Raw genomic sequence first — 7,081 nt, 5'->3', positions numbered from 1 at the left:
GTAAATTTGTTCCGTTACTTTGGAAATTTTTTTCTGTTTCCCTATATAATGAGATATTCACGCCTTTTAGCATTTTGGTGCCTAAGAAGTTCAAAATCACGCATAATACACGTTACTGGTAATATAATTCCGTTTACTTATATTGAATAATTTGCAAGTATTTTTTGGCATTTTGGTACCTAAAACACTCAAAATACACATTTTTGTTATGTTGTTTCCTTTCTCCATAAAGATTCTTTTGCATGCGTCTTAGCGTTTTACTTAGTAAAAAGCTTAATAACACTCAAAAAACACGTTTTTGGTAGTGTTGTTTTCTTTTCCTATATAGATTGCTTTCCATGCATTTTGGTGTTTTGATACATAATAAGCTCAAAAGTACTTATAATACACGTTTTTTGGTAATGTTGTGCTGTTTCTTCACATAGAGAACTCTTCACTTGTTTTAGCGTTTTGGTGTTTAAGAAGCTCAAAAACACTCATAATACTCGTTTTTGGTAATATCGTTATAATATACGTTTCTGGTAATATCGTTTCTTTTCTTCATATCGAGTACTTACAACGGATTTTTTTTTTACCTATCTCAATAACACTCAAAATACACGTTTTTTTTTTTTTTTCAAATTATTGTTGTTTCTACATGAAGGGTGTTTTGCATGCGCTTTAGCGTTTTCTTTGGTATGAAGCACAAAAACACTCAAAAGACATCTTTTTGAAAATGTTGTTTTGTTATTCCATAATCTGTATTTTCCATGGTTTTTAGCGTTTTGCTTTCTATTACGCTCAAAACACCTAAATGACACGTTTTTGGTAGTGTTATTTTGTTTCTCCATAAAAGGTGTTTTCCATGCAAATTAGCGTTTTGCTTCGTAAAAAACGAAAACACACTTAAAAGACACGTTTTTAGTAATATTGTTTTCTTTTTCCATTTAGGGTGATTTGGATGCATTTTGATGTTTTGGTACCTAGCAAGCTCAAAAATACTCATAATACACGTTTTTGGTAATGCTGTTTCATTTTTTTTTTTTCAAAAAGGTGCTTTGTATGAATTTTGTCGTTTTGATACGTAAAAGAAAAGATGAAAAGCACTCATAATACATGTTTTGGTAATGTTCTGTTTCTCAAAATAGAGAGCTATTCCCGGATTTGAGCATTTTGTTGACTAAGAAGCTCAAAAACACTGATAATACACGTTTCTAGTAATATTGTTTTGTTCCCCATACTGGATACGCTAATACACGTTTTTTTTTTTTTTTTTTTTCTGTTTTTTCAGTGAGGGTGCTTTGTATGCATTTTGGCGTTTTCGTACCTAACAAAATGAAAACACACAAAATACACGTTTTTTAAGTATTCTGTTTCTCTATATAGAAAAACAAATATTCACGTCATTTGGCGTTTTGGTGCCTAAGATGTCCAAAATAACACATAATACTAGTTTCTGGTAAAATAGTTTTGTTTACCCAAGTCGGTTACTTTCCATGTATTTTGACGTTTTAGTGCATAACAAGCTCAAAATACACGTTTTTAGTAATGTTTTGTTTCTTGCATGGTTTTAGGGTGTTCCTTCGTAAGAAGCTGAGAAACACTCAAAAGGCACGTTGTATTATTGTTTTCTTTTTCCCATTTAGAATGATTTAGGTGCATTTTTGGTTTTTGATACTTAAAGAATTAAAAAATACTCATAATACACATTTTTGGTTATAATGTTCTGCTTCTTCATAGAAGGTACTTTGTATGCACTTTGGCGATTTGGTACCTAACATGGAGAAAAGCACTCATAATACGTTTTTTGGTAATGTTGTTCTGCTTCACCATATCGAGAGCTGTTCACGCGTTTTAGCGTTTTGGCGCTTAAGAAGCTCATAATACACGTTTTTGTTAATAACATTTCGTTCCTTCATATTGGCTACTTTGCATGGATTTTAGCATTTGGTACTTAACTAGCTTAAAAACACATGTTTTTAAAATACACGTTTTTGATAATGTTGTTCTGTTTGTTTTGCATGCGTTTTAGAGTTTTGGTTCGTAAAAAGTTAAAAAAACACTCAAAAGACAATTTTCTTCTTAAAATTCTTTTGTTTTTCCATATACTGTGTTTTACATGCTTATATCGTTTTGGTGTCTAAGAAGAGCAAAAAATAACAATGCTCAATTATAGTAATTAAGGTTCGTTTACCCATATCATGTATTTTGCATGGATTTTGGTGTTTTGTTCCTAACTAGCACTAAAACACTGAAAATTGACTTTTTTTGTAATGTTTTTTCTTTTTTTTTTTCTTCATAAAAAAATCTCGTAATTAGATTAAAACACTCAAAAGACATTTTTTTCTTCATATTGTTTTCTTTTGCGTTATATTGTGATTTTAATTCATTTTGGCGTTTTGGTAACAAGCTTGAAATTACGTGTTTTCGGTATTGTTGTTCTGCTTCTTCATGGAGGGTGCTTTGTATGCACCTTACCATTTTGATACCTAACGTGTTGAAAAGCACTCATATAACACGTTTTTGGTAATAATGTTTGTTTCTCCATATAGAGAGCTACTCACGTGTTTTAGCATTTTTTGTTTAAAAAGCTTAGAAAAAAAAAAAATCATAATACACGTTTCTCGTCATAAAGTTTTGTTCCTTCATATCGGGTACTTTGCATGCATTTTGGCGTTTTGATACCTAACTTAAAAAAAAACAACAATTTCTTCTTATCTCCTTCCTAAACCTAAATTTTTCAAGCTTGAACCCGTTAATTTTTGTTCTATCCTGGTTGTTGATCCTAAGAATTTTGTTTACATCCCTTATATCACTTAAAGACTTCTATCAGGTCCCCTCTTAACCTACATCTCTCCAAAGAATGTAGTCTCGAAGAATTTAGTCTCGCCTCGTAAGGAATACTCCTCATCCCCTGTATCCTTTTAGTCATTCTCCTCTGTATTGATTCTAATAGACCTGTATCTTTCCTGTAATGTAGAGATCAGAACTGCACAGCGTAGTCTAGATGAGGTCTGACCAGCGCAAAGTATAACTTTAATATTACCTCCGGCCTTCTACTTTTAACACTCCTAAAAATGAATCCTAGTACCCTATTTGCCCTGTTTCTGGTCTATATGCATTGTACCTCTCAAATACACGTTTTTGATAATGATGTTCTGTTTCTCCATGAAAGGTGTTTTACATGTGCTCTAGTGTTTTGGTTCGTATGGAGCTCAAAAACACTCAAAACACACGTTTTTGATAATGTAGTTTTGTTTTCCCATATAATGTGTTTTGCTTTTTATTGGTTTGGTGTATAATACGCTAAAAAAAACACTCAAATGACACGTTTCTGGTAATGTCGTTTCCTTGACACATATAGATTACTCTGCATGCATTTTGTCGTTTTTCTACTAACAAGCTCAAAAACACTTATGATACACTATTTTGGTAGTGTTGTTCTGTTTCTTCATTGATGGTGCACTTTTATGGATTTTTGGCATTTTGGTACCTAAAAATTTGAATAACAATTAAAATACACGTTTTTAGGAAATGTTGTTCTGTTTATCTATATAGAGAGATATTTCTGCATTTTAGCGTTTTGTTGATTAAGAAGAGCATAATCACAATAATACACTTTTCTGGTAATAGAGTTTCATTTTTCCATATCGGGTGGTTTGTATGTATTACGGCGTTTTGGTACATAACTAGCTCAAATACACTCAAAGTACACCTTTTTTTGCGGGTGGGGGGTAAAGTTATCTTGTTTCTCCATAAATGGTGTTTAGCATACGTTTTAGCATTTTGATTCGTGAGAAGCCCAAAAACATTCAAAAGACACGTTTTTAGTAATATTTTTTTCCCCATATAAGGTGCTTTGCATGCATTTTGGTGCTTTGGTACCTAACAAGCATAAGAATACTTATGAAACACGTTTTGGTTTTGTTGTTCTGTTTCTTCATGAAGGGTGCTTTGTATCAACTTTGTCGTTCTGGTACCTAACATGGTGAAAACCACTCATATTACACGTTTTTTAATGTTGTTCCGTTTCTACATATAGAGAGCTATTCACGCATTTTAGCGATTTGTTGCCTAAGGAACTAAAAAAACACTCATAGTACATGTTTCTGGTTAAATTTTGTTTCCTAATATCGGGTATTTTCCATGCATTGTGGCGTTTCGGTACCTAAAAAAAAAAAAAAGCTCAAAATACACGTTTTTGTTATTTTTTTATTTTTTTTTTATAAATGATGCTTTGAATGTGTTTTAGCGTTTTGGCTCGTTAGAACCTCAAAACACTAAATAGAAATGTTTTTTAATAAATTTTCTTTTCCCATTTACTGTGTTTTCTGTTTTTTTTTTTTTTTTTTTTATCGTTTTGGTGCCTAAGAAGGTCAAAAGCATTCATAATACACATAATATTGTAATATTGTTTCGTTTCCCAATATCTGGTACTTTGCATGCAATTCCGCGTTTTGGCAGGTAAGTAGCTCAAAAATACCCAAATGGCACGTTTTTGCAATGTCGTTCACTTACCAGATATAGTGTGCTTAGCACGCATTTTTTATTGACTTAACCTAACCTAACTTGTTCAAAAACTCTCAAAATACAGGTATTTTATAATGTTGTTATGCCTCTCTATTAAAGGTATTTTGCAACCATTTTAGCGTTTTGATTCCTAAGAAGCTCAAAAACAATCAAAAGATACGTTTTTGGTAGTGCTGTTTTATTTTCCAGTTTTTTTTTTTTATTTATTTTTTTTTAAACAAATATTTACAGAAAGGCTTAAAATTCCACGTTGAGTATGGAATTATTTAAGAAGCCTATGATAGTATTATTAACAGGAATAACACTATACATATTTAACATAAAGATGATAATGCTAATACAATAATACAATAAAATAATAAAAATTTAAAGCACCAGTGGGGACAGGTGCGTGCTACGCCAGCTGTGGGCTGCCAGCTTCACCTGGTGCGTGGACATGTCCTGCACTTGGGGCGTGGCCGCCGTGAACATGTTCCACAGCCGCGAAGTCCTGGCTGTGTAGGTACGCTGGTGTTGGCTAGAGCGAGATCGAGGCACCTTCACTAGCTCGTCGCTACTGGCCGCAGCTCTGGTGCACCTCTGCACTGTGTGTGGCAGCAACCTCAGGGAGTCAAGGTGAGGGACCCTCTGCACCTGAGTTTTGTTTCCCATGCTTTTTATCGTTTTGGTGCCTAGTGCGCTCAAAAAACATCCAAATGATACGTTTCAGTAATGTAGTTTACTTACCAGATATAGAGTGCTTTTTACGCATTTTGCCTTTTTGGTACCTTAGAAGGTGAAAAACATTAAAAAGATCACGTTTTTTTGGAAATGTTCTTTTCTCTATAAAGAAAGATATTCACGCGTTTTAGCGTTTTCGTGCCTAAGAAACTCAAAATCATTCATAATACACGTTTCTGATTTCGTTTGCCCATATCGGGTTCTTTCTATGCATTTAGGCATTTTTTTGCACATAAGTTAGAAAAAAAAAACACTCAAAATACACGTTCTTGATAAAGTTATCTTGTTTTTCCATAATAGATGTTTTGCACGCGTTTTGAGCGTTTTGCTTCGTAAGAAGCTCAAAAAAAAAAAAAAAAAAACTCAACAGACACGTGTTTCGTAATATGGTTTTCTTTTCCCATACAGGGTGCCTTGCAATTTGGCGTTTTGGTACCCAAATATCTTAAACATACTCATAATACACGTTTCCGGTAATGTTTCGTTTCATCATAGAGGGTGTTTCGTATGCATTTTGGCGTTTTGGTACGTAAAGAAAGTGAAAAGCACTCATAAGTCTTTGGTAATATTTTTCTGTTTCTCCATATAGAGAGCTATTCACGTGTTTTAGCGTTTTTGTGCATCATAATGCACGTTTCTGGTAATCGGGTATCGGGTACTTTGCATGCATTTTGGTATTTTGGTACCTAACTAGCTCAAAAACATTCAACATACACGGTTTTGGAAATGTTGTTCTGTTTCTTCATAAAACGTGTTTTGCTTGTGTTTTAACATTTTTGTTTGTAAAAAGCTGAAATACACTCAAAAGACTCGTTTCTTTTTATTTTTTCATGAAGATGTTTTCGGCTCCTATATACTGTTTTTCATGTTTTTTTTTTTTTTTTTTTTTTTTTTTTTTAGGGTTCTGGTGTCCAATTAGCTCAAAAATACCTAATCGATATTTTTCTGGCAAGGTCGTTTCCTTACTACTTACAGCGTGTTTTTGCATGCATTTTGGCGTTTTGATACCTAACAAGCGCAAAAATACTTATAATATACGTTTTTTGGTAATGTTTTCTTTCTTCATGGGAGATACTTTGCATTCATTTTAGCGTTTTGGTAGTAAGGTGAACACGTGGTGCACGTTTTTGGTTATGTTTTATTTCTCCATACAGAACACATTCACGCGTTTTACCGTTTTGGTCCCGAAGAAGTTCAAAAGCACTCATTATGCAAGTTTCTGGTAACATCGATTCGTTTTCCTATATCGAGGTACTCTGCATGCATTTTGGCGTTTTGTTAAATAATTACTTCAAAAACAATCAAAATACACTTTTTTGTTTTGTATTTCTGTTTATCCATAAATGGCGTTTTGATTCCTTTTTAGCGTTTTGTTTTGTAAGCGCTTTTGTTTTGTTGCTCAAAACCTTCAATTGACACATTTTTTGTTTTCTTATGTTTTTTTTTTTTTTTTTAATGCTTTTAAGCGTTTTGGTACCTATCACGCCCCAAAACAGCCAAATGACACGTTTCTGGCAATGTCGTTTTCTTACTTGATATATGGTGCTTTGCATGCATTTTGTCGTTTTTTTTCTTAACAACATCAAAAACACCCAATAAAAGGGTGGGATTGTACAAGGTGACCTGGTAATATTTTTTTCATTTCCTTTTTTTTTCATTGCATTTCTTCGTTATTTTTTTGTTTTGTATATGCAACATCTTGATGAAAAAAATATTTTCCTTATGCAACGAGGTGTTACGTCATGATTTTACATCGTTTCTTGCGCCGCGAGATATGTACGATTATTTTTTTTCCTCCATTTTTCTAGCATTTTGGCGCTTTGATACCTAACAAGGGCAAAAATACTTACGA

The sequence above is a fragment of the Scylla paramamosain genome, chromosome 44 (genome assembly GCF_035594125.1).
Source record: "Scylla paramamosain isolate STU-SP2022 chromosome 44, ASM3559412v1, whole genome shotgun sequence".
NCBI lineage: Eukaryota > Metazoa > Arthropoda > Malacostraca > Decapoda > Portunidae > Scylla > Scylla paramamosain.
Note: the sequence above shows the minus strand (reverse complement) of the source record.